The 9,414-nt window shown below is 36.3% G+C and overlaps 1 pseudogene; it reads right to left on the bottom strand.

Annotated features, from left to right (window-relative positions):
- Positions 1-235: 235 nt before the first annotated feature.
- Positions 236-8,767, bottom strand: LOC131410006 (elongin-C-like; annotated as a pseudogene).
- Positions 8,768-9,414: the final 647 nt, after the last annotated feature.

Genomic DNA, 9,414 nt, shown 5'->3' with positions numbered 1-9,414 from the left:
AAAAGTCTCATCCAAAAAATAAGATATAACCACCTAAAAATTATTTATTTTTCAGTTAGTGGAAATGTCTTTACCTCATTCATGCAGGAAACAAATTTCAACTCTGACAGTAATCTGCTTTTCAGTGAACTTTATGGTTCTCAACTGCACACAGGCAACAGAAAATATGAAAGAATTTTTGTCTATGAGAATTGAGTGCTAAAAAAATGTAGCAGTTTATTAGATTGTATTTTATTCAACAGTCTAGGAAGATCACAGCCATCAGAAGTTCCAGTGTAATTTCAGGTGCATTTGGGAATCTGGCATTCTCAGTGGAGCTGTTAGTGCAGCAAACCTTGTAGATGAAATAAGAATATTTAATTGCACATGTGAAGGGATCATTCTAAAATCAACTTCAACGGCTTCATTTTCCACAACTGAACTGGGTCACTCAACATGGCCCTTATTGTTCCTGATGTTAGGGCATATTCTCTTTTTACAATAAATTTATGACTGTCAGAAGATATCAACTTGACATATACGATATCATAGTCTTCACACCTCCATAGGATTTTTTTCTCCCCATCTATTACCGTTCTTCTGAAATTCTATTTCATTGCCCTAGGAACTTCAATAGTTTCTTGCCAGCCTCTGCACCTGGGACCCTGTGCTCTGCCACACTCCTGCTACAGGTCCATCCCCTCTCCTTTGCCCTACCTTTTTTATGTTCTTTTAAAATATATATAAATTTTATCTATGCTATTGCTCTGTATTTGGAATGGAATTGATGCATCAAAGTGTGAATATTGTTTCATCTTGAGCAGAAGTCAAGTTTGGGGTCACTCTAGCAGCAAAGTGGAGGACAAATTGGAGGTGAGCAAGAATGGAAGCAAAGCCACCGTACGAATCTTGGGAACTGGGCTGGTGCCATGGAAGCGGAGAAGGGAAGAATGATTTTCCAAATCAGCAGGCTAAGGCAGAGTCCTCTGAATCTGCCTCCTGACTAAGAATTCTGGGGACTACGGGACTGTGAGAAAAAACTGCGTGAGAATCAGAGGGCAGATATCAAGTAAACCAAAGATGTTGATGGATCATACTGTTAAGGATTTAGGGACATTTTTACTGGTGGAGTAGAAATTCCCAAGAGGCCTGGATCAGAACCCAGGTATGGTGTGGCGAGTTGGGAACAGGATGGGAGGAGATACAGGGTCAGACTAAGATAGATACTGAACTAGCTGTCATCATGAGGAGAAGACTGGCATTGTGTACCTACAATATTTACATAAATGAGTTGAGAAATGGCAATAAACCCTTAAAAGAAAGGGAACAGATGAGAAGAAAGAGAGAGAGAGAACTGACTAATCTAACTAAATCAGGGAGTCATAAAAAAAGTGAATATTTCTGTTAGTCCAAATTCCTCCCACAGCTGAAAGGAGTTATAGATGCATGGCTTGGCCCTGTGAAAGTTATCCAGAGTGTTGCTCACTCATAATATTTGGGAGTCTAGAAAATGGAGGAATGACAGTAATGTAAGAAGACACTCATGTCTTCTTTTCAGAATAAATAACACATAGAATTCTTCCATAAAGTTTGATTTTATGTTTAATATATTATATTATATAGCAGGTAGTTGGATATGTATATCCCCTTATAACTTAATACACCAGAGTTGAGAAACTAAGGCGCCATGATCTTATAATACCTATGTAAGAGTAGGTTTTCATTCACTCATTCATTCATTCAGCAAATATCTATTAAGTGCTTATTAAGTGCCAGGGAGTAGTCTAGACCCTAGAAGTCCATCAGTGAGCAAGACTGTCAAGTTTAATTTATAGTTAATAGAGTAGTAAAACAAGGAAACAGAAAAAGTGGATGTACTTGTTAAAGTCTTCCAGCAGTGGTGGAAGAATAAGAACCAGGACTAAGTCTTTTCATCACTTGTTTTCTGGCTCTTCCTTCAACTCATTCAGTTTTGAAACAAAATATATTCAGCATATATGTTAGTTTACATGTGAGTGCTAGAAGCTGGAGGGTACCAAAATAAAGTAGGATTCCAACTCTTAAGAAACAGTTTTGAAGCCAGACAGACAATTACAAACAAATGGTACAATCATGGCTTTGATAGAGCTAAATACAGAGAGCTCTAGAGCATGTAGCAGATGCAGTTCCCTGCACTGGAAGGGATAGAAAAGGCTTTCTAGAGAGGACCTCTTTGCTGACTCTAGAGGGAGTGGGAATTAGTCGGCATTATTGGTGAGAGAGTGGGGTCCATGCTCGGGGAGGAAAATGTGCCAAGATCTCCCTTAAAACTGCCCTAGTGCCGTCATCTTGTTACAATCTCCTATTCCCATCTTCAGCCCTTTCTAGAATTAAGTTATCTTCTTCTTTCTGGGCACACTAGAGAATTTTTCTTCTCCAATATCTCTTGTTTGACAGAAGGCAGAACAGTGCTCAGCTTTGGGTGTGGGGTTGTGCATTGAATGGGAAGAAACAAGAGAGGGCCTTCTGGGATGCTGGAATGTTCTAGATCTTGATCTGGGTGTTGGTTGCATGGGCGTATACATATGTAAAACTCTGTTGAGCTGTATGCTTCTTAGAGCCATGCGTTTTGCTATGAGCATGCTAGACCTCAATAAAACAAGAAAAAACTCCCAGCCCAAACAATTTCACTCATGTCAGTGCTGTGATATTACTTTTCATATGATACGATTTAGCGCTTGGCTCCAGATATATTCTGGGTTTTTTGTTGTTGATTTTTGTTTTTTATTCTCTGTTCATTTCCTGTATGAGAACCTTTTCAGAAACCAGATTATAAATGCCATTCAAAACCCTGATTTTGGTCTAGGCTCTTACTTGTCCTCTGATAGGGAATCCCCACAGTCTTAGATTGGAAATATATGAACTCACTTCCAGGATGCAATTTGTTTTATAGTATTTTAGAGGCCTCCTTTGCATCCAGCTGTGGAGCAGGTATTTTTGTTTCTCCTTTGGGTGCACTGCAGAAGGGGGTAATTCTACTATTTCTCTTATTGTGTTTGGGATACTGAGCTGTGTACCCAGTTTGAGTACTCAATAAATATTGCTGAGAGAGGATGAGTGTGGAAAAATCCAGAAAATGTTTGTTTCTATTTTGATTTATGATCTTCTTAGAAAAGAGAAGGGAAGGACCTAAAAGAGTACACTTAAGGGATCTTATTTCTTCTCTACCCCTTAAACAGATTAAAAGAGGAGAAGAAGTAAAACAATCTTGAAGGTTGATTGAGGGATAAAACACCCACAGAACAAATTTGACTTATTCAACTTTTATGAATCTCCAAATAGCAGGTTTAAGTAGATTTGCTGGAGCTTAGATATACATGTCTGCCAAGCAAGATAATTTTTAAAGGAAAGGGTTCTTTGCATTTTCTCAGGTCAAAAACCAAGTTTGTAGCTTAGCTTTTGCTCTTAGAAAATATCAGGTGAAAAAGGAAAAATAATATGCCATTTATGTAGTGATTGTAGAACGACTTCAATGAGAGATCTGATCTCAGGTAAGGCAACCCATGGGTCAGCTGATCCTCCATGTAAGGATAAAGAAAACTAAGCCTGGATTCTTTTCATGTTGCTCAGACTGGGTGATATTTGAGACTAACCAAGGCAAAACTCATCTAGTACTTTCAAAACTCTACAACAAAACTGTGTTATAAACATTAAACTTACTAAGAGATTAGATTTTAAGTATTCCCAACACTAGAAGAAATGATAATTATGTGATGCAATAGAAGTGTTAGCTAATGGTCCTATGGCAATCGCATTGCAATACAAATGTATCATATCAATATGTTGTATACCTTAAACTTACACAGTGTTGTATGTCAAATTTAACTCAGTAAAAAACCCAAACAAACCAAAAACAACAACAACAAAAATCCTTCCAGTGCTCTCTTTTCCCTTGGTGAACTCTGTTCCCAATTCTCTCTTCTTCCCACCAGGGCTGCCAGTCCCCCACAATGGTCTGTAGCCCAAGACCCCTCACAACAGGTCTTCACCTTGGGCTGTGCCATGTCCTTCAGGAATGCTCAGTTGCTCCTTGCCTATCTTTAGTCTCCTTTCCTTGGGATCCTGACTTCTGTCATTCAGTTACTTGTTGATCCCAGAACCAGACTGTGCAGGTGTATTTATTGATTCGATTTTGCTAATGGGAGATGTTATTATACCATGCTGCCCCCTTTTTACTTTCATTAATAAAATGTATATTCAAATACCTTGGTGTAGAAAACTGAGAAAACACAGTAATCATACATAAGAGAGTACAAGGATTCTTTCCACCCAATAACCACCATTAACATACACACGTCTGCACACATAACTTGCATGTACATAAATTTTTTGCCTTTTTCATTTAAACAATGTTTAATTAAAGTGTTTTCATGTCAGTAAATATATTTCCATAGCATTATTCTTTGTGGCTGGAAAGTATTCCATTTTATGAATAAGTTATTATTTATTTAAATAGTCTCTTGCTGTTGGATATTTGATTACTGTCTATTTTTTCTCTATTAAATAAATAGGGAATCTTTGTAGTACATATGTATTTCTTGTCACTAATTTTCTTAGAAAACTTCTTATACCTAGGGTCTCCAGGTCAAAGATATGCATAAAAATCCCCTAGTCACTTTTTCAGCTAGCTTATCTTTATTACTTAAAAAAAAAGGAATGTATGCCCATTGTAAAATCTCACATAATACATACTGAAAAGCACATTCCCCTTCCACCCGAGACTCCTAGTTCTCCCTGTGGGCAACCACTGTTAAACATTTCTTCTGTTACCATCTGGAAATAGTCTATGGAAGCATATACATGTAGTTTATCCTTCTCTTTTTATACAAATAGATGTATATACACTATTCTGTACTTTTATTTTGTAAAATTAAAAGAAAATGTATATCTTGGAGCTTCTTCCAGTTTAAAACAAAGTGATCCAGCTCATGTTTTTTCATGACCACACAGTCATCATGGTATTTATGTATCAAATTTGATATAATCAGTATTTTATTCATGGAGTTAGGCTGTTTTCTTTGTTGAGACAAACACAGCAACAACAAACACTCTCATGCATCTGGACTTTTGCACATATATGAGTGTTGAGGAATTCTTACAAGTAGAATTTTAAGGCTTTTGATACATATGTCCAAACTGTTCTTCATTAAGAAATAAAGTTACATTATTATGGAAAAAAAAGAACATAGTCTTCCCACTTTTTTTTTTTTTTTTTTTTGACAAGAAGCCTTTAGAGGCAATATTTAACTTCTAAGGACCAACTGTAAAGTTGGCGTTTTCCAGCCCTGGAGAAGAAACCTGGGTAAAGGCAGTATCCCTTTAACATCCTTCAATCCTTCTGCAGAAAAGCCAACTCCTAAGCCCACATGCACATCTGTGTTGTTTGTTAATGTGCTCCTCAGAGATGTTTCAATCTTGGCTCCTTCACCATGAAAGGCACCATGATTTTGCCTGATCAAATTTTTTAATCTATTTCCCTGCCAACCATGATGCCTGTGCTTCTTACCGTATTTTTCTTATTCTTTAAGCATCTCTATCTCAGGTCTCTTATTCCTAATCCTTTTTATCTAGAACCTAAACTCCGTGAGAGTAATTCATTACTTTGTTTGCTGCTATATTCCATGCACCTAGTGCATGGTAGGGGCTCAATAAGTTTTTGTTGAAAGAATGAATCAATTAAGTCAAGCAGAAGTTTCTAGAAATCCCGATGTCCTTGAGATAGTTCACCTGTCACAAGTTTTGCACCATTGCTTTGTATTTTGTTACCCTCCAAATTAAAGCAGGATTTTTAAATCTATGGTTCAAGAATGAGCTTCAGAGAGTGTGTGAAACCCCAGAGCTTGCAGGCCAAATCTGGGGTAAGTGTGTGAATGTGCATTTGGGTGTGGGGTTGGGGAAAAAGAGAAGGCTCCTAGTGCTCTTGGAGACTGAATTGTTTCATCATTTTTTATCTTACTCTCAACAATAATTTAGCATAATTTACCCTAAAATAGATGTGTTGAGAATGATTCTTTTTATGTGACTGGCAAAGTAGGTGGGATGCCTTTGACTTTAAACAAATATTAAGCAGATTAAGTGGAGTGTTGGGTAACTGTAAAGCAAACAGTATTATGGGACTACCCTTAATAGTCAGAACCAGGATTTTCTTTCTGGGTTTGTAATGATTGCTGGAGAATTCTTGGGGGAAAAAAGTTTGTGACGTTTTCACACTCACTTTGAAAGAGAAACAATCAAGCTTACATGATAAAATATTAAAAAATAAAGTAAATAAAATTAACTATTTTGATTGGTGTCACACATAAAGAAGATTAAATCTATTCTTTATAATTAAATTATTTTCATGTGACTTTTCTAATATTAGAAAAAAGGATCAGAGAGTGCTAAGTGGATTGATTCATAAAATGATAATCGCATTTTTAATATTTCCTTCTTCAAAGAGAGTCTATTATTAACTGATATTTCAAACATGAAATTGATTTACACATGAAATTATGGGGATAAGTGGAAACAGAGTGTGTTCTTTTTGAGCAAGGATTTCTTTAACATGTGAGAAGAAATAGGACAGTGACGGGTGTTCTGGGTAAGGATGGTACTGAGGAGATTGACAGATCAACTGAGGATCCTGCAAAACCAAGGGGCCTGTTGGAAAAATTATAATGAGCAGAAGAAATTGCTTTAGAAAGCTGTCTGGAAAAATAATAAAGATAGTAATAACATGTTATTTTCAGAGTCAATATTAACACATGACTCAGGTACCAAAAAGAAAGTCACTCAGGAGAAATGAAAAGATAAGAGGATTAGATTAAATGAATTTGGACTAGATTCCAGAAAGAAATGGTTTGGCCTTAAAACAGAACATTTCCATTCATTTGTTCATTCAATATTAAGTTAGCATCTACTATATCTTGGTGCTATGTTAAGGAAGATATTCTATGGTCAACTTTGGTGAATGCAAGGGAAGTAGCTGGATAGAATGCAGAAAATATAGTGTTTTGTGGGTTTTTAGAAGGCAAATTAAAAATGTGACAGTTCCTTATCATAATCGATTTTATAATGAATGAAAATTATGATTCTCTGCAAACCCACTACACAGATAGGAAAAATAAGCTACAAAACGGCTTGTGGTCCAGAGCTCAGATTCTACAGTTTACTGGAAGTTAGCCTCACTATTGATATTCATCTAGACTCTCATTAACCTCTGACCCATGTGGAACATGCTTAGGGTGAAAAAAATAAAGATTATATTATAATATGAACAAATTACTCTGTTAAGGTTTTAACTGTTTACTCGTAACATGGGAAGGGTAACTCACACACAGTAATTAGACGTTAAGCTGCTATACAGTAGCCTATTAACTACAAAATGAGTTTGACCAGAGATTGATTTTTAACATTTTTATTTAACAAAGAATGAGCAAGATAAATCTGAACAATGAAGAGCCACACTGAGTCTTAAACAGTGAACAATTTGGAAATAGTAATTCACTGTTTATTCCTTTCAATACATGAAAGTGATAGAGCATGGTTACACGTTTCACTTTTTAATATTTTATTATCAGAAGGGAAACACCCACATTTATATGACTGCCCAGTTATGCTGTATGTTAAGATGAAAAATTTAGAATAAATATTTAAAATGCTGTATCATCAGGGAATGGATTTGATGGATGAACAATTGGGGAATGATAGAGTCTTTCTACTAGTAACTTTTAAAATAAAAGAATGTCTAGTTAGAAAACATTCTCATATATGAAATAAGCTTTCCAGTTTCCCATGGATATTTATTAGTCTTGTATTTCTTATTTTAGCCCAAGTCTTAATATTAGAGATAATATGTAGACTTTGTTAAAACACACACACAGACACACATACACACACACACTTCATCAAAGTTAGAACAAATTATGCTCAGCCAAAATAACCATGGCTTCTATTAGTAGAAATTTGAAATGATCGATATCCAGATATGTATCCATATAATAGTTTTTAAATAGGCAGTTATTATTAAATAAAATTATTCTTTAAGTTAATAGCAAATAAAACATGATATAAAGGGATAATTTGCAATTTCTTCCTTATTTTTAATAAATCTTAATTTTGAAAAGGTGGATAAAGAGAACTTCACTTGTCACCAATTAGAAATGGCTCATTAACATATTAGTAAGTTATGATTTATAGTTGTTCTCATAATAAGAATTATTGATTTTTTTTGAGTACAAGTGGGCTACCTCCGTGAAGAAGCTAAAAATTTGCATAATGCACTTACGTTTGTTTCAGAAAAAAGTCATGTGACTTCATCTATTGTTTCTATTCTCCCTTATAATCTGAGATGATTTGACCAGCCTAATGGTTGTCCTATTCATGGTACAGGTTTTGTACCTCCATGATGATTCAAAGCTATGACAATTTTTACTAGTATTCTTGGATGTATTTACAAAACTTGTTTCGGTAAATAGTGTATTGAAAAAACATTAATCTTGCTCTCTTTCTCTCCCTCCCTTTTTCTCTCCCTTTCTCATTTTCTGTCCATTTTCTTTTAAATAAGTGATGTCCTCTTAGCCTTATCTAATTAGATTTTTAAAAAATTACTCAGCACGTGAAATGGCCTTTTAACAACAGGGTAACCTAAAATCCTTTCCAACCTAAGGGTCTGACATTTACCTGGATTATCTTTTTGCTTCGTTCTCTGAAGTGACTCGTGAATCTGGGGCAGTAACTCTCCTCCTGGAGGGATGACGTGTGAGGTCATGGCTCCCAGTACTGGCTCTGCCAGTCGGTTGTTGTATAGTGGCTTATTCTGGTCCCTAGTTTCTCTTTCTCTACCTTACCTTCTTTCTCTCTCTTTTTCCTTATTTGTTTCCTTTTCTTTTTCTTTTGGCTAAAAAAGTGATTCTTAGTGACTTGTAAACTGACAAAACCCCACTAGGAATTTTGATGCTAAAATTGTCCCCCACCCTTCTGCGAACCACAGAGCTGAATAATCACTTTAGATGAAAGAACCCATAGAAGTGAATGCAAAGTGTAGCAGGGGGCTTAGCTATAGCCCAGGTTGTGTCTGCTGCTGAGGTCTGAAGGTGTGTGAGCCTGTCAGCTGGATTGGTGGGGTGGTCTGTTTATGGGAGGGACTGGGGATCTGACCGATAGATAACTGATCCAAGACAGAGAGGAAGCCAGGCATGAGAAGCTTGACTCAATAACAACACCTCAGACTTCTAAAGGGAAGGATTCTGGGCATTTCACAAGTGGCAGTGTCTATCAGCCCGGCAAATTCTTCCCCCACCCACAATTGGACTCCTGTCTGAGGCTTATAGTGACCTGTGAGCAGGATCTGTCAGATAAAATGGAAAAACCTATTTGGCAAAGTTAAGACTCCAAGGGCACAAGCTTACTGTTTTG

This window comes from Diceros bicornis, chromosome 9 (assembly GCF_020826845.1).
Source record: "Diceros bicornis minor isolate mBicDic1 chromosome 9, mDicBic1.mat.cur, whole genome shotgun sequence".
Lineage (NCBI taxonomy): Eukaryota > Metazoa > Chordata > Mammalia > Perissodactyla > Rhinocerotidae > Diceros > Diceros bicornis.
The sequence above is the reverse complement of the archived record's forward strand: the minus strand, read 5'-3'. Positions and strand labels throughout refer to the sequence as shown.